Below are 19618 nucleotides of genomic sequence, written 5' to 3' on the forward strand. Positions count from 1 at the left end.
CAATGAAACAATAGCTTAGAGTAGGGAACTACCTCATCAGCCATTCATACAGCCTTCAAAGCAGTGACTGCCCAGGGAGACTGTGGAGGGCTTAGACTGCCCCACCTTTGACATCTGAAAAAACACGGAGAAAGTACATTAAAATCAGGGACAAAGTTTGATTTTTAGTGGTGTTGAGCATATTCACTAAACTTGGAATTGTGGGTAAGTCACACGTTTTAAAAATGTTTTAGAAGGGGTAGAAATCCTCATGCTTCAGAGCATAAATCAGGCTCTGAGTGGTCAGGAGGAAACTTCCTCTACAGGCAGTTTATTCCATAATAATATACTACTACAGGATTTCTTGCACCTTTCCCTAATGCATCTGATACTGGTTACTGTCAGAGACAGGATATTGAACTTCATCCAGTATGGCCATTCTTCTGTTCCTCTGCATTATAGAAGCATAATTAATTATTGAAATGGGAGTGCTAGGAGTCAGCCTCCCATTCATTTTTCCATTGTGTTCCATGCTGTCTTGCCTGTTCCTCTGTTTCTTTTGGGGATATGTCAGCTTAGCACAAACACCCAGGGAAGCAGTTACAGTTCCTTCTTGATGGTGTAACATGTTTGTTCACTTACTTGTCAGATTCCTGTTTGCAGTTGGCTGTATTAGCTACTCGGCTGTACTTTGGCCCAAGATCATTTCATCTGAATGTATGAACTTATCCCCCTATTAACCAGAGTAAATATTTTATTTTCAGCAAGGAACACACATAGCTTTGTTAAATAAGCTAATATAATGTATTGACTTTATTTGTATTCAGCCTTTTCAGCAAATTCACACTATTCAGTGAATCCTCATAGCAAACTGTATCTGTTTCATAGAACGGATGACCTAAGTACTAGCCAGAAGACTTTGATGGGACCAGAGGAGAGGAGAGCTGCTGTGTGGGAACTGGGACAGCTGGTGCTTCACCTTTCCCAGCATCCAGCACCTGCTGTCCCTGGGTGGGTGGAGTTACTCTTTCATAAGGGAAGGAGATATATGTGAGTGGGGAGATAGCACATGCTGCAGGCTCCCATCTGGTCTCACTCCTCCCCCAGGTCTATCAGACATTTCAGGGGATGCAGAGACCTGAGTGGCTACTTGCCCTTCCTGGTAGGATATGTCTATTTCCTCTAGGTCTGGGCAGCCTCCATTGGTGCCCAAACTTTCTGCCCCACCCTTTGTCCCATTAGATAAGTGCACTGAATCTCCTGGTCTGCTGGAAGCTCAGCAGATCCCCTTTTGCAGGACCTGGAAGGGCGCCATATGGCGAAATTGGCAAACCACTTTGTGGGTGTTTTTCACCTTGCCCTTGGCATCCTGGAAGTCTGGCTGTGGGCTACAGATTGTGCTTGTGACTGATGAATGTTTCCAGGGTGGATTTCAGACTAACACAGGCCAATTGTGGTTCCTTAACCGTAGCTGTGAGTCTATGAGGCATTGACTTGGCATATTGGTGATGACTGCTTTAAGCTTCCCCTTCATAATACCTTTCCTCATGTGAGCAGGGCACATGGGCTCTGGTACCCCGACCCAGTCCCCTTACATGGCAGTTACCTGGGGTACGGCCCTATATCATTCTGGTTCGGTTGCACTGGCAGCTATTGGAATCTGCACTGGGACACCCTTGCCAGGCAGTGGTTATGAGGCTGTTTCCCCAACGTCGAGTTATAAGATACCTGAACAATGTTGCAGCCCTCTGCCTTTAACCCATATTGCTGCATTACTTTCTCATTGCATCCTTGTCCAGTTCAAATCAGACAGTGCCATTCAATTCCTATCTGAGGCTCAGCACTTGAAGATCTCAGCTTTCAGCAACCACAAAATTATGCCATTGTGCCAGGCGCTGTACAGACACAGAACATGTGCATTTTTAATGGGTTGACCCCTCTTCAGAGCTTTTGCTTCTCTAAAGCTGAGTGTCTCCCCTTCTAGAAATATTTCTCACTGGAGCTCTTAGGAGTGGCTACCACAAAGCTATGGTTTTGACTCCCTTTCCAGGCCCCTGCTTTGGCATCTAGTTTGTCAACAGAGGTGGAGCAGGATTGCCTCATCTCTGGCCCAAAAGCAAGACCAACATTGTCCCCAACATGTAGGCTCTTTTGAAAATTCCAACCTAATGCTCTATGAGCCTGGAATTGGGATAGGTGGTTAAGATTTATAAAAATGCCCTGAAAAAAAAATTCCAATATTGTCATGCCTCAAATCTCCCAGCAGCCCTGGGAGTTTCCTTGTACTGCACAGCTCTGCCCACTTGGCAAGCTAACCCTCTGATATAAGGCAGTTCAGTCCCCAAGGCCTGTTTAGTCTTTACTCTCTCTGCCAAGATGGCCAAGGGGGTGTAAATTTGACAAGGACCTCTGACTAATGGGAACTGGATTCAAGTCCCAACTCTTTTCACATAAGCCACTGAACAGCCATCAAATGGGTGCAATGTTCTGGCTACTGCGTGGACTCCCACTGATGACCTAAAGGTTCTGTTTCACATAACCTCCCTCCTTCCAGCCAATCCCCAACCCCGCCACAATTTTACTTGGCTCATAATAGTTTATGATGCAGGAAGCGGCACCTGCTGAGTGAATATGATCTAAGTATACTTTCATTATAACAATATAATGACTATGACACTACTAATGTTTAACCTAAATGACTTAAAAAGACAACGACCAGGTACTTAACACTTGGGGACAAGAGAAAGAGTTTGGAGTAAGCTAGAGCAAATGTCACGCTGTGTGAGAAGCAGGACTGCAGTTAGCAATTTACACACAGAAGTTAGCATCTCTCTTCCCACCCTCAGATTATATGTCCATAGCACCGCAAAGCATTCTATATTCTTTGATCACTAACATACTGAGGACAGTTGACAAAGAGATCTTAGCAGCATGTTATGAAGAGATTGACCCAGAATAAAAAAAAATAAGTATCGTCCAATAATGAGCCAGTATTATGCATCAGGAAATTTTAAAAATTATGCACTCTAGAGTGCTGCATGTTGTGCCTACCAACTCATGTCAGCTGGTCTGAAAGTGCAGCACTAGTTGACAGGCATCAGCAGTTGGTATATTAGACAACTAATTTCTATTACAAAATGGCTGCCATAACCTCTGTCCTTTGTTTCTATAGGCAGTAAAGTAATTACTACGATTCTGAAATGTAAGGAGCCTTTACTATATATTAGCTTTAGCACCAGAATTCAGTTCTGCCAGTCATGGTGCTTAATACAATCTTCTACTTGTTTTTCACACCAAAGTGACCAGTAGATATTGAGCCAAATGTGTCTTTGAATCAATAGGACTGCTTGGGTGTGACTTGTAGCAGAATCTGGACCCACTGACTGTAAATGCCAGAGGAAATATCCAATTTTTAAATCATGGGTATTTTATTATTTATGCAGACTGCATTTCTGATAAATGCTCCAGAGAAGAGGGTTGCCCCATAGCACTTCATTTCCATCCAGAATGGTAGCAGCATCAGAAAGCCATAAGGGATTGATTGTATCGTTGTCCCTTCTTCCACCACTAGTGTTCCATTTTGACACCACTGTTGCACCTCTGCCAACTGATGTCCAAGGTCTGGCAGGTTGGCCAGTGAAGGAGAAATCAGTGATGTGGAGTACAATCTAAGTGTAATTCTTTTATTTACATGAATATGCCAGTCCTGGAACAGAGGGACTCAAACAGTCCCATCTCCTAGGAATCTCAGTGCAACGCTAATGCCCAGTTCCCAGGGATTAACTCTGCCTCAAGACATGAATCTCATCAGAGCCCAAAGGCAGAGAGCAAACTCTTCTGCTGATTGCACAGCCCCTTTTCCAGAAACTGCTTCCGCACAGAACCTTGCATAATAAAAACCAATAGCAACACTGCATCTCCTCAACATTAGCTCGCACACTAAAAAAAATAAAATAAAAAGCAACTTGGAAGACTATTAACATCTCCACCTGGTCATGGCTCCGATAACAATATTTTCTTGAGACAGCTCCATTTGACACCAAAGAGATAATTGGCCTGTGGTATAAACTTCAGCAATACACATGTGGTCTGTGTGTGCCAAGTATGGAAAATTCTGTGGGTCTCCAAACTGCTTCAGCTAGAATGAAGTGAAATTGGGTCATATACCCACACAAATACACCCCAGTAGCCGCCTGAATGCACTTACCTGATTTGCATACATGTTTATTAACTTCATGTTTATTAACTTGTTTGAAAATTTGGCCCTTGATGCTGTCAATTGTTTTTTGCCATTGTCTTTCACTATTTTGTTAGGGGATGAAGGGGATTACAGTAGGACATGCAGGCAGAAGAGGCAAGTGGCAAGCATTTCAATTACCCATGCCTCTCCAAAGGCACACAAAATATTTATGCAGCAGGCATTTTCATTGGCACTAATATGACATATGTTCTGTACTTACTCCATACTCCGTGCAGTTAAGTAAATGAGAATCCTAATATTCAGATAATATAAGGATACAGTTAAACACACTCAGGCCCACCCATGTTGCCCTCCTAATATTCACTCAGGTAACTGCATGCATGCACCAGATTTGCATCTTTGGTCTTGTTAAACATGCACAAATTGGGCCCAAAGGGTCTAAACACTTTCTAATACACCCTTTTCATGGAAAATCACCATGTGCCACTAGGTTAGTGCCCCTGTTGGTTTGTCAAAGCTTTTAACTATGTAGACCCTGACTATATTAGAGCCCTCATCCTCAAGACTCAGGCTGATGGATGTCTGCCCACACTCACCAATCCCACATTGCCTTTTAAGTCAGCGGGCAATGGTGGTTTTGCTCTGATGGAACTGTGCTTAGATACATCATCAAACATACAAGACAACAACAACTTAACACTGATAAAGATACAGCACCATCTATTGGTGGAAGGGCTGGCTACACTGACCAGTGCAGAACTCATTCTGAAATCCATCTCAGACCATCTCTTTCTACTTTGAAAAACACTAGCATTTTCTTATTCTAAATCTGGGTTGGGAGTTTTGGTTCTTTTTAGTCTGACTCCTGTTGGTCCCATATTTTTTCCCCTTCCACTTCCTTTGTTCTTCCCTATAATTAAAAACAAACAAACAAAATAAAACAAACCCCACCAAAACTTACGGTGGAACCACAATGTGAAAGTTCAGTGATTTCACTTGCATGTAAAGAGATTACTTAGATTGCCATCTTGTGGTCTTTGAATGAATTGTTTCAAATACTTTACATTTTGAGGGATTCAATAGATGAATCATAGGGATTTCTCTTTGCCCTTTGTTGGATCCCACACACAAACACCCTAACAAGGTGAACTTAGTGCTCTCTAAGTTTTAAGCTGAATTTTCATTTTCTTTCTAACGAATGAAAAATAAATGGGCCCAAGAGTTTGTGCAATGAACTAAAATGAAAATTATTCTTTAAATAACAATAAAAAATAGAAAATCAAGAATTCTCCTTCCACAAAGACCTCACTTATGGTGGCGATTTTGTTGATCACGGCACCCTAAACTGAAAGAAATTAGCCTTATTTTTGTGAACATAGGCCAGGTGAAGTAGAAAGCCAGTCCTGTGGGTGGATGATGGGGTGGTATTAGGGTGACCAGACAGCAAATGTGAAAAATCGGGACAGGGCTGGGGGAGTAATAGGTGCCTATTTAAGAAAAAGACCCCAAAAATTGAGACTGTCCCTGTAAAATTGGGACATCTGGTCACCCTAGGTGGTATTTGTCTTCAATTTACATCAGAGCATTGTTGGATTGAAGCTTTCTAGAAGAAAATGGGCCAAATTTCCTTCTTAGTTACCCAAGTGTGTATTAACTCCAGTGAAGTCAGTAGATTTACACCAATGTAATTGAAAGAATTTGGCTTAGTGCCTGCAGTTTTCCTTTGCAGATGAGTTTACATTTAGGGCTCAATTCTGCTCCATGTATTTCACTGACTTCAGTGGGAGATAGAACTGGGAGATTAATATGATTAGACTGATAATGTGTTAGCCATGCAGACATTTCATACTCTGGAATCTTGTAAAGAATTTTAAAACCCAATTAAGCTGACTGCGGGCACATTTCCTTCAATGTGTTGAAAGGGGAAGGCAGCCACTGGCCTTGGGAACATAAAGAGTTCTTGAAAATCAAACTAAAAGAAAGCCTCACATGTTACAGCATGTGGATACAAAACTCCAGGGTATGTTGTGGAAATTAACTTCCCATCCACAAGTTATGGGACCAGGTCTCCAGATGTGGCTTTGGGCGCTCAATCCAGCCACCCAGAGGGGTGTGCAAAGGGGTTTAAAGGTCATCTGTGCTCCCACAGTCCTGGGGCCTCTGTGCACTATGCTGAGCCCCCAGTGTAAGTTAGAGCAGTCTGAAGGCTATCTTAACATACAATGATCCCAAGGCCATGCATGAGCAAGGCATAGTGGGCCCTCAGCCACATCTCCAGTGCCAGCTATAGGGAGGAAGAGGTTGGTGTCATAGAAGCTGCTATTGCATCTGTATGCTATCCATGGATCCCATTACACAGGAAGAATCCTCCAACACTGGTTTCAGGACAGCTTTGCACTGGTGGAGCAATGTACTGGACAATCTGCCACAAGCCTGTCAAAGTGAAACATCCCTTATGACTTATTCATTCAACTCTGTCAAGAGAGAATCAGATTTTGGCTCTCCTGCCTGGAGAGATGGGACTGATCCCAGAACCCCTTGCTCCTTGCTGACAGCTGGAGAGCACTTCTGTGGGAAGTCAGAGGGAGCTCATCTGGAGCGACAGTCTGGCCCCCTTTTCCTGGATAGCGTGGGTTGGGGGTCGTGTTTAATATGTTTCAGCTGAGGAGGGAAAGCCAGACTCCCCAGGACTTACCAATGCCGCACACACACTGAAGCTGCAGGAGTAGCCGAATGGTTTTCATTAGAGCTACAAAGGGAAATGAGGCTAGAGCAGAACTGACGCCTTAGAAGCTCTTTCAGGACTGGTTACGAAAACAGTACATTCTGCAGCCCGCCCCTTTGGGCAGAGTCCTGGCTGGGACTCCTGTGCAGGCACTCACCTCCCTCCAGCCTCCCTTTGTATCTTCCCCTTTGTGGAACAATCCAAATCCTCTCTAGATTCTCCCTTGTCCTTTCTTCCTCACCCCCCTCTCATTTGAGACGAACATCACAAAGGGAGCCGTCTCTTTTCCTCCGCCCCGTCTGGCAGGTTTGTGTTATTATTAAGACACTTGAGATTATAGTTGTCTGAGAATCGAAGAATGACAGCAAAGGACCAGATGCTGTAGACTGATAAATTACAAGGACATTATGCAGAGCCAGCTGTACCATATAAAAGCCTAGTTTTTATACCACACCATGATTTTCCATGTGGCGTCATATGGTTCCAGCATCTGGGCATCGCCATCAATGTCTCTCGTATATTTTGCTGAGCACTGTCATTATGATAATGAAGAAATTGCAGCAGACGATAATTGCAGTTCCCCCCAGCTATTGCAAGAACTGGGAGGCATCGAAACAGACTGGCTGGGCCCGTGTGATCTTACAATTGGTTTCTTCTCTTTTTCCTTTGTTAAAGATAAGAAAGTGGGGGACAGGATGGCTCAGGGCATTGATGATGTGATACATAGCCCCTCACTTCCAGGTTGCCTGTATCCAGCCCGGTTCAGCAGTGACCAGAAGTTGTTCCCTATATGAGGGCTGTTCAGTCATCTGTCTGAGGTGAACTTGGTGGATCTCAGTCTATCTCCCTATGAACAGGTGTCTGCTTCATGTAAATTCACTACCCATAATTGTCGTTCTTATTGGCCATCTTAGGTGAGAGAGATCAAGGCCAGAAGCTTGGAGACAAAACTCCCTTCTGGCTCAGGGCAGAGGCATATCATTAACGCAGTTTAGTAATGCTGGGCTGTGATATACATGGCTTTGTGAATATTCTCCAGGGTTGTCAATTCAGTACAGAATGCAGCACTGCAGGGTCTGTAGTAAGAAACAATTCCAAAGACTGGGGGAGAGATGGAAGAGATCTGTTAGGTCATTCTGTCCATATCTTACATCCCATGAATGCTAAGTCCGTGGTCTTTGCTACTGGCACAGAAAGATCATGATTCTGGCAGAACCAAAGGATCTACTCTGCACAGAGAGATGTTACGGTGACACCACAGAAACTCTATGCCACCTCTCACTCGTAGCTACCAAAACAGGGAGCAGGGCCAGAAAGAAGAAATTCAAGCCATGGGATCTCTGAACTACAGTGATATCTAGGTGGTGTCATGTCCCCCTGAGTCAATGGTGCACATTTGAACAGCTCGGTTGTGCTAAACTGGGGAGACTGGCCTAATGCTGGGGGTCAAGGGAGTGCAAGCAGCAGCTATGCACCTCCAAACTCTTAGCCACAGCAGAGGCCTTGGCTCCAAAGTTTCTCTCTGAAGTGTATTTACTGCATGTGGGTGTTTGCTGGCAAATACACTGGCGGGGTGAGAGGAGGAGCTGCTCTCTGCTGTGTGTCTTGGAGGCTGAGTTTTTCCTGCTGCTGGCTCCCCTCGGTTCCCTCCTGCTTCTCTGGGGCCTACAACTTAGTTTTCTGATCATTTTAAATTTGCTGGTGATGAGCTAATTGTCAACACCTGGCCCCTTATTTGTCAGGATCCAGTTCCTGACAGATGTTGGGAACCTTAATAGGAAATGGTGAAAAACAGGAGGGATAAACTATTAACCACAGGGAGGGAGCAAGTGAAGCTGTTGCAATGAATCTATGGAATTGTAACCCCTTGTCTAGTTCTGGCATAGCCTGTGAGTGCTAGTCCAACCTACTAAAGCTCCTAACAAATGTGCCTTCAGCTTGGGCACTGTGTGAGCAGGATGCACTGTACCTCTGCCACTGGCCCCAAAGAGCGTTTCTGGGTGTGATGAACCTCATGCAGTTAGCAGAGCAGATCTGGGAGGATACCTGGAGGGAGCTGGTTGGGTATTTCTGCAGAGATAGGCCCAAGCTACATCCCTGAATTTAAAAGATCCCCACACTTTTGGGGGTACTGGAAATCTGGACCCAATCCCAGATCACCCTCTCTGTGAAGAGTCAAATTAGAAACCGCAGTCTAAACAATCCTAAATTTGGGAGCATCCAAAATCTGATCCTATTTCAATCTGAAGTTTGCAGCCCACCTCTGTATTTCCATCTTTCCTAAACAACCTACAGTTCAGCAGCAGGATCCACCACAGCTGATGTAATTAAACAATATGCTTAAAGAGATACTGAAAGAGCAGCATGAGCCAAACTTGATATTTTCCCATCCGGCCATTCTAAGTGGCACAGATGGAAACGTGAGTAGAGGGCAGAAAACATTCCTCTGGCTTATCGGGCTAGGCCCAATAGGCTTCTTAGTCCAAGATGCCCGATATTGTCAGTGTAATGCCTCTGATCTTAGTAGATTTACTCCTCTTGTACACTGGTGTAAGGGAAAGGAGAATCAGGTAACTTCCAGATCACGGATTCTAATCCTGCTCCAGATAGGAGCACTAGAATCCTTCCCATCAGATGGCTCCATGAAATGAGCTGGTTCTCAGCCCAGTTCTTAGTGGACTAGTATCCACAGCATAACTGCTTTCATGAGTGACACTAAAAGCCCCTTAACTGGTAGTCAAAGAAGAGAGACCAAGGACCTAATGGGCCATGAAGATTGAACCCCTTCCTATCCTTCCAGAAGAGGGCTGAGATGCAGGAAGGAGAAGCCTTCAGTGCTGTACCATACCTGTCTGCAGAGCTACCAGTCAGGCCTCTTCCATCTGCACTAGATGCACAAAAACTTCAAAACCCCACCTGCCGCTGTATCATGCAGTGAAGTGACTGCAGTCAGCAGCAGTCCTGCTTCGTGAGAATCTTTTACAGGAAGATGTACATGGAGAATTTCTCAGTCTCAGGTCTCTTATCAGCTGTTTTCCCCAGCCATGCAGAAATAATGAAAACACCATGACACTTGTGATTTCTGCGTCCCCTGATACCTGCAGTGTGGGCACAAATTTCTTTATTCTTGCTAACAGGCTGGAGGCTACAGAAAGAAGGAACCAGATTCTCAAGCTCCCAGAACTCAGCCTCCTCCTTCACCAGCAGCCCATGGAATTAGAACATGATGCGTCTCTTTTTTCTTCTACCTGGGAACATACGTAACTCTTAGGGCTTGTCTACATCACAAAGTTGCAGCGCTGGTGAGGGGGTTACAGCGCTGCAACTTAGGAGGTGTACACATCTGCAGGGCACCACCAGCGCTGCAACTCCCTGTTTGCAGCGCTGGCCGTACTCCCGTTTTGTCTCGGGTGTAGAGGATCCAGCGCTGGTGATCCAGCGCTGGTAATCAAGTATAGACACTTACCAGCGCTTTTCTTGACCTCCGTGGAATAAGCAGGTATCCCAGCATACCTGAGGAAGCCTCTGGTAATCAAGCTGGTCTCCTTCCCCGGCTTGCTCTCGCGTTCCCCGAACCCCGAGCAAGCAGGTCTCCTTCCCTGAGGTTTGCTGGGTGGTTCCGGGAACGCGAGAGCAAACCGCGGCGAAGCTGGTCTCCTTCCCCGGTTTGCTCTCGCGTTCCCCGAACCCCCGAGCAAGCAGGTCTCCTTCCCTGCGGTTTGCAGGGTGGTTCGGGGAACGCGAGAGCAAACCACGGCGAAGCTGGTCTCCTTCCCCGGTTTGCTCTCGCGTTCCCCGAACCCCCCTTGAAGCCGCCCAACAGCGCTGCAGTGTGGCCACATCTAACACCACTTGCAGCGCTGGTTGCTGTAAGTGTGGCCACTCTGCAGCGCTGGCCCTATACAGCTGTACTAATACAGCTGTAACAACCAGCGCTGCAAAATTGTAGATGTAGACATACCCTTAGATATTAAGCTCTTCAGGGCAAGATCTTTTAGTTCTGAGTTTGTGCAGCACCAAAGCACACAGGAGCTCTGGTCCATGAGTAACAATAATACTAATATTCATTCTCCTATTAGAAATGGATTTTCAAAGCCTTTTCTCAGCAGTCAGTCTTCATGGCTGTGCCCCACAGGGCCAATGCAGGGCTGCCCAAAGCCTCCAGGAGACAATGTGGGCAAGGTAACATCTTTTTATTGGGCCAACTTCTGTTGGTGAGAGAGACAAGCTTTTGAGCTCACACAGAACTGGAGAAGATATTACTTCACCCACCTTGTTTCTCTAATATCCTGGGATCAACAGGCCTACAACAACGCTGCATACAAAGCCTTCAAAACAGGGTCACTGACTGGCTGAAAAGTTACAGAGAAATGAGGCTTTATGTGTTTGATCAATTATCCAAAATGTCCTTTCCTCCCTTTCTATTTTACAGACTTGCTGTAATTGTATGGGCAGTTGGCGGGAGCCAGTTCAGTGAACTCATAATCAGTGCTGGAACCAGCCTCCAAGCCTGCTCCACAGATGATATACTCTAAACAGTACAGCACAGCTTGAGGCAAGTCAGGGAGTGCAGACATAGCCAGTGACTTACGTTTATTCTCACATTATCCGTCATTCACATACCCATCCTATTAATTCTTCACAAATGCACAGATCACATTGAAGAAGGATGCCAAAATAGGACACTAACAAATGGCACTTCAGCATTAACATAACCCTTCCAAGCACTTTCCCAAATTCTGCTGCTTCTACGGCAGCATTAGCCCTCACAGCATCCTGGCCAACAACAGCAATTTATGAACATAAGAACGGCCATACTGGGTCAGACCAAAGATCCATCTAGCCCAGTATCCTTTGTTCCAATAGTGGGCAGCATCCAGGTGCTTCAGAGGGAGTGAACAGAACAGATAATCCTCGAGTGATCCATCCCATCATCCATTGCCAGCCTTTGGCAAACAGAGGCTAGGGACACCATCCGTACCCATCCTGGATAATAGCCATTGTTGGACCTATCCTACATGAACTGATCTAATTCTTTTCTGAACCCTTTTATAGTCTTTCAGTTATGAAATCTGTCAGCTCCCACCTCCAAAGGCCTAATGATTCTGCCTTTATTATCCCCTTGGTAAATTTTGAAACAAGTACCGTCATTCTTTCTTCTACACTGCCCCACACGCTTGAGAGAAGTTCCCTGAAAACATTTGCAAGGCTCCAAAGGCCTCCTCAGAACTCTCTTTTGACAACAGGGAGGCTACTGGGGAACGGAGTCTACTGCCTACTATGCTGACCAATATGGTCTCGTCGTTTGCTTGTGCTCCCCCATCTGTCTGTATACGCCTGTCGTCTTTTGTCTTGACTAACGGTGTGACTACCCTGCCATCAAAGGTTCAATTAGGTAGACATATCTGTGTAGATTTAACCTGGCTAGCACAGCTAAAAACAGAAATGAAGCTGCAGCGGCACGGGCTTCAGCATGGGCTAGTTTTGCAAATACGCACTCAGAGTTCTAGGCTGCCTTGTCCAGCCCATGCCGCAGCAGCTTCACTGATACTTTTAGCTGTGCTAGCTAAAGTAATGGTAGTGCAGGTGTGTTTACACACATAGGCACCGACTCTGTGGGTGATCTGAGACTGGAGCACCCACAGGGGAAAAGTGATGGGTGCTGAGCACCCAACGGCAACCCCCCTCATCTCCCCCCTTCCCTCCATGCCCAACAATCAGTGCTTCCCCCTCTCTCCCCGTGTCTCCCGCCTGACATGATCAGCTGTTTTGCAGCCTGCAGGAGGCTGTGCAGGGAGGACCAAGGGTGCTGCACACTTGAGGGAGGGGCGGAATATGGTGAGACGAGGCAGGGTGGGGATGGAGAGTGGGTGGGAAGAGGCTGGGGCTTGGGAGAAGGGGTGGGGTGGGGGCATGGCCTGGGACAGATCCAGGGGTCGAGCATCCCCCTGGCACATTGGAAAGTCGGCGCCTGTGTCTACACATGCTGCAATCACACTTTTGATTGCAGTGTAGACATACCCTTAGATTGTAAGCGGCAGGGATCTTGCACTTCAGGGCAGGAACCTTCTTTTTGTTCTGTGTTGGTACAGAGCCTAGCACAATGGGGTCCTGGCCCATAACAGGCACCTAAGCTCTATGCTCATGCAAATAAATCAGGGTTTCTCAAACTGGGGTTGCCACTTGTGTACAGAAAGCCTCTGGCAGGCCGGGCCGGTTTGTTTACCTGCCCCATCCGCAGGTCCGGCTGATTGCAGTTCCCACTGGCTGCAGTTCACTGCTCTGGGCCAATGGGAGCTGCTGGAAGTGGCACGGGCCGAGGGACTTACTGGCTGCCGCTTCCAGCAGCTCCCATTGGCCTGCAGCTGCGAACCGCGGCCCGTGAGAGCCATGATCGGCCAGATCTGCGGACAGGGCAGGTAAACAAACAGGCCCAGCCTGCCAGGGGCTCTCTCTACACAAGTGGTGACCCCAGTTTGAGAAACACTGAAATAAATCATAATAAGATGCCTTTGTTTTGGATGTCTGTAAGCTCTGCCTGTGTGCAGACAGACCGACCACGCCTTTGAGAGTTGCTATAACCTATTACCGAGGAACCATGCTCACTGCCCTTTCTCCTGGAGACTCTACTTCAGCTTTTTCTTCTTGGTTTTGCTGTGCTTTTAAATCTAAAAGAAGATCTTTGTGTTTGGAGAAATATAACACCAAGGAAGAGAGTGGATAGAAAAAGCACCAGTTGAGCGCCTCCTACGTTACAGATTCCAGTCAATAATCCAACAAAGCAAGTTCTTCAGTGAGCGTCCTTCAAAGCTTCTAGGAACCCAGGGTCAGCATAAGATGAACTCTTTGAGGTTCAGGCATTATAAGTTGGGATTTATGAATTTCACCATCTAAATCAAACAAGCTGAGGGTGTTCTTGATAAAAATAGAAACGGAGGTGAATTGTGATCTTCTCCCAAACAGTGCTTGGAATTTGTCATCTGCTTTGCTAATAGCATGCTGTGGCTCAAAGACCACTCTTCTTATGTGCTGGCCCAGACTGATTTAGAAGTGAAGTATCTGTGATACTGAATGCTAAGGGTAACTAGATGACTGTTGAGAGTGCTCTGATCTGATGCCAGTGATATCATACACGAAATGTCTGGACAATGATTTCTACATTATCTTTGGGTGTAGGTCCCATTAAGGTTGGCATTCCTGGTGATGGATAAAGCTTCTGGAACTCACCCATTGGTATTTCTTCGCTTCCTTAACAGCTGCGGTGAGCATCGACAGAATTGCTGTCCTATGAGTCAGCCTTCTCAATAAGTATTTTAAAACATATAACTTTACAGTCCAGCTTTTGGCTTGCTTCTTCACCCAGTAAAGGGTGGTGCTTGTGATAAAGGTATGACTCATGGGGATGCTGGCAAGAGACTGGTCTTTTATTTCCTGGCCTAACTCACATGACGTGGATTGGGGTTACAAAAAGTTACACGCCTGTCACACGACAGGCCTCAGAATCCTCAGATACCAGTAGCTACCCTTACATCTGCTCTTTTGAACGTCAAATGCCAGTAAAATATATCAACCAAAAATAGTAACCACAGCAAATCAGTGACCCAGCCCCATACAGCCCACCTCCATGCTAACAATGCATAAACCATTGGATCAGATAAGGACAGGCCCAAAAACTTTGCCTAGTACTTGTACCAAAATCCCTTTTGAGGTTCATAAAACCCACAAGTAACTCTTGTTTTCCCTTCCCTCTCCCCCAACACACCTAGTTATTTTACATCCGTCTGCTTTTCTGGGTCCCAACTAGAGCTGACACACTGCTGGATAGGTTGCTATTATAATACTGATGGTCTGACCAGAAGCGAGAAAAGACCAGAAAATTCTCAAGCATTTCCAGTCAGAGTTTTCTGACCCATTTTTGCAGGCCCAAGAATAAACATTTAAAAAGTGGGATTTTCCCAGGTGCTTAGTGTCAGCCCAATTCTCTGTCCATTGTAGTCAATAGGAAAATTCCCAATCACCTCAATGGAAGCAGAGTTAGGCAAACACTGAGCACTTTTGAACATCTTGCTCTAAAAATTCACAGCTTTTAAGGCTAAAAGAGGCCATCAGATCACCTAGTCTGACCTCCCAGTACACAGACCATAGAGTGTCACCTGCTTTATTTTGGTTACTTACCCAAACTGCCCTCCCAAATCTGTCAAAGGCTCCCCATCACTATTCCCACCTGTTCTTCCAGCATTTCTGCCAATCTGGAAGCCACTGTGCTTCTACCACCTTGGCAGTAGAAGTTCTGTTTCATTGCACATAACTATGAGCATTAAATTGTTCAGCCAGCCCAACACGCTGTTGACTGAACGGTGCGGTCGCTGTGGGTTCTGCAACCCAAGAATTAACTTGTGAAATAAATGCATTGCCTTTGTCATCATGATATAGCTGCAGATATTCAGCACCTTTTACAACATCACCTGTGCACTAAGGATACAATCTGAAGTCAGCAGGAGCTTTGCCATTGACTTAATGAGGAAAAGTGTTATATATAAGCTAAAGCAGCAAAGAATCCTGTGGCACCTTATAGACTAACAGACGTTTTGGAGCATGAGCTTTCGTGGGTTAATACCCACTTTGTCAGATGCATGAAGTGGGTATTCACCCACGAAAGCTCATGCTCCAAAACGTCTGTTAGTCTATAAGGTGCCACAGGATTCTTTGCTGCTTTTACAGATCCAGACTAACACGGCTACCCCTCTGATATATAAGCTAGGTGTTAGCCTAAAGACTCTGCAATCAACAGATCCTTGAATGGGCGTACATAGGAGGCATGCATTGTAAGAAGACTTAACTTTAAGATAGGTGAGCTAACCACTGCTGGGTGATTACTGAGCATTAAATCTCTCTCTCAATCCAGTCTGAAGGTGGTACCTGTAGTTGTAACACCAATCTTTGTTCAAATGAGCAATGGAAAATATGGCATGTATATGGTTTATAGTTTCAATGGAAAACTACTTAAGATATCTCTGTCTGCTAGGTGAGCTGTCCCATGAACTGTAGCATGCCAGACACTAGTGTAAACAAAGATCCCTGGAAATGACTCACCCAGGTTACAAACAGGAATTAATTTTTCCTTAGAAAGTGGATGCACAAGCCATTTACCAACTAGTGTCTTTGAGTGTGTCAGTGAGGCCTCAGTCACTATTTATATTCTGTTCCCTAGACCACTTTTGTCTGAGCCTGGCCAGATTTTGCCAGATAGTCTCTCCTCTCCTTTCCATGGCTGGCAGTTCAGGACGTGGGGTATGTTTTAATAGAGGGACCTGGGGAGAAGATGAATATTTTTCACTCCTTTATTGGCAATGGGATGGGACACTGTCCCACAATACTGTTGTCTGAAGGACAAAAAATGTCCTGTAGAAGAAGCAGTGCCTGGATCTTCATAACAGTGCAAGGGAACCAGCCAAAGACCTTCCATTCACTTTGGTGTGTGACTAAATCTCTTGCACAGCTTTGAAAAGTTCAACCCAGGTCTCCCGAGGGTTGAGCGTTAGGTGGCACAGTTATGGCTTTGCTATCCCACTGTGTGCCTAGCCTCCTACAAATCATGCCCATGCTCACTTTACCAACCTCCTAATTATTTATAAATAATTGAACCCAAATCCAAACTACAGCATCTTGGTGACTTTACCAGCTGTTTTAACCATAGGCCTCCTTCTGAATGCAAGGGATGAAATATATGCATTTGTTGGCAATTTAAAGTTTGCCACATCCAATTAATGTACCTCTTTGACTTATCTAAAATAATGAACCATTGTTTTCAACTTTAATTTTTTCCGATCACTGGGTAGCCTGGGGAGCTGTTCTGGAAAGCACAGAACTGCAGGAAGAATCAATGCATTGTAGCAAGCCTGACAGGAAAAGGACTTTGGGATTCTGTTACTTGCTAAAGTTAGAGAAAGACAGACAATAAAATGGGAGAAGAATATCCAGGACAGCTGAACTTTGTTAGCTTTAGGAGGGCACTTTTTCCATTATTTTTACAGACACACGTGCGTTTTAAATCACATTGCAAAAAAAAGTTCAAGTAGCTTTTCATCAGGTAGCATTTTAACCACCTATTTTCAAAGGACTTCTTGTTGCAAAACAAAACACACTTGTAAGTAGCAGTGAGCCCACTAGGAGACTATGAAGGGCAAGTCTACACTACTGCTCAACTTGATCTAACTTACATTGCTCGGGTGTGAAAGACACCCTTCCCTCCCACACACCCCCGAGAGACAAAAGTTACAGCAACCTAAATCAGGGTTTCTCAAACTGGGGTCACCGCTTGTGTAGGGAAAGCCCCTGGCAGGCCGGACCGGTTTGTTTACCTGCCCCATCCGCAGGTCCGGCCGATCGCGGCTTCCATTGGCCTGCAACAGCGAACCATGGCCAGTGGGAGCCGCGATTGGCCAGACCTGTGGAGGGGCTGGTAAACAAACCAGCCCGGCCCGCCAGGGGCTTTCCCTACACAAGCGGCGACCCCAGTTTGAGAAACACTGACCTAAACACTGTTCACACTGGCACTATGTGCAGCTGCGCCGATGTAGCATTTCTAGTGTAGACCTGCCTTAAGTTGGATGAACAGACGGAATAAGGTGCAGCAGTGCTCACACCAAGTCCTTCCTGGAGCAGCTCCATACTACCACCTTCTTGGACCAATACCTCTGAGGTACCACTAGCCCTTCACACAATGATTATTTCTGTTCCAACTGTGTTTAGAGACCACATCTGAGTTTGGAGCAATGTTGTGCTAGGAGCTGTACAAACACAAGTAAGGGCCCTTCTCTGAAGAGTTTACAGTTTACAGACAAGGCAGAAAAGAGTGTGAAAGGAAATAGTCTTATCTCCATTTTACAGAGATGGCCCATTCAAAGCACCTGTTGCTGAAAAAAAGAAAGAGAAAAACAACAAAACACAGCTTGTAAATGGCAGCGAATCCCTCAGGAGACTTAACCAGGCCACAGATTTTGGCAGGGTTCCTCAAATTGAAGATGCAAGAGTCACTTAGTGAATTACTCTTTTATCAAGTGCCGGTAATTGAATTAACTCACTGGTCAGGTATCATAGATTCACACACGTTTTCCTTCAGCTGCTGTGGAGCTGCAGGAGTTATAATTAATGGCAATGCAGCAGCAAGCAAATGTCTGTTTGGTTCATGTCTTGTTGAGGTGAGAGAGAGAACTTCTCTCATGTGGAGTCTATGGCACAAGGGAGCTACAGAAGTAGCCGTCCCAGACCAGAACTCAACTTTGTGTGGGAGTTTCCTCTATGCCCCATCCCAGAGACCATTGCCAAGTTTCCCAGGCAAGCAGTTGGGAGAAGCCACTATATTGATTTTAAAAGACTCATTCCAGCTTACTGATATGGACTTTCAAACATTTGAGAAATTGATACTGTCCTGAAAAACATCCAGAGTTCTGCACAAAAATCAGTGCATGCTGGGGCAGGACTTTGAATGTGACTAATTACTTTGAGATAGATGTCGAGCCAGATAGGATCCAAAAGCAGACAGATACTATGATAATGGGCACAATATAAAAACCTAAGTAGATCTTTATCTGGCTATATAGTTTCACCGATACTGAATAGAACAGGGCAATGTTTTTTTTAATTGTAAACATTTGCAAAATTGTTTTCATTTTGCAGGATTTACTTTTTCAAAAATTTTCCTGCTTATTATCATTGTAATCGAAATTGTATCAGAATGTTCTGTTTGCTGCATACCATATGTTAAATAAATGAAAATTTTAAATTATGGTGTCAATAAAAGTGTTGATTACAAAAGTCACAAAAACAAAACACAAAATTGAAAAAAAATCTGCAGTTTTTCATTCAATTTTCTCTTGACACACAAAAACAAGTCATTGGGGAAATTTTGACAGCCCTTAATGCTGACACACTGTAATTCCAAGTTCCCACGGACCAGGGACACAGCACTCAAAGTTAACGTGCAGGCTGTATCTAAACGCTGGCTGTCAAATTCAGAGGGTGCATTGTCTAGTGGTTGACATACAGAAATGGGGTTCAGCAGTTCTGGGTTCTGCTACTGATTTGCTGATGACAAACCATAAAAAGATTGTTGGGGTTTCATTCATTAGATGTGGGTAAGTGTTAGTAGAGTGTAGCATATTATGCACTCTAGTGAGATGTGCAGCATGATTCAAGTAAGGAAAGAGTTACTGAAACTAGAATAGCTTATAGGGAAGTGATGGTGTATTCAGTAAAGCAATCAACAAGCAGGGGTTGAAATATCTGCTGCACTGCTATTCTCTCCAGGCCGAACGTGTCTAGGCATGTTGTATGACCTATTTTCTCTGCTCTGCCCATCTTTCACGGTACTCACAGCTGGATGGGATATTTCTTAGGCCGGGGGGCAGGGGGAGAGGTTTAAAATGCCCTCCTTTCTTTTGCCCTCTATGAAGGGGCAGGGCCGGGTCTGGTTGTCAGTTGAAGTTTGGCCTTTTTCGCTTCTGCAAAAGATTGCGCTATGTAGCAGATTCTCAGCTGGTGTAACTCGGCATAGATCTGTCTTCGAGGGAGCAGTGCCAATGGATAGCTCATGTATTTTGAGCTCTGTTAGAACCATTGCTGGATGCGAAGCAGACTGTGTGTTTGGTTCACTCCCATCCCAACAGCCTGCCGGCTTCCTGGTACACGTGGAGCACTGCGCTTCCTGGAAC

The 19618-nt window shown here is 45.2% G+C and overlaps 1 protein-coding gene across 1 annotated transcript in view; it reads right to left on the minus strand.

Moving 5' to 3' along the window:
- Positions 1–19618, minus strand: part of CTCFL (CCCTC-binding factor like) — a 92204-nt gene that overhangs the window by 65585 nt on the left and 7001 nt on the right. The gene's annotated exons all lie outside the window — the stretch shown is intronic.

Source organism: Gopherus flavomarginatus, chromosome 11, assembly GCF_025201925.1.
Source record: "Gopherus flavomarginatus isolate rGopFla2 chromosome 11, rGopFla2.mat.asm, whole genome shotgun sequence".
NCBI classification, from domain to species: Eukaryota; Metazoa; Chordata; order Testudines; family Testudinidae; genus Gopherus; species Gopherus flavomarginatus.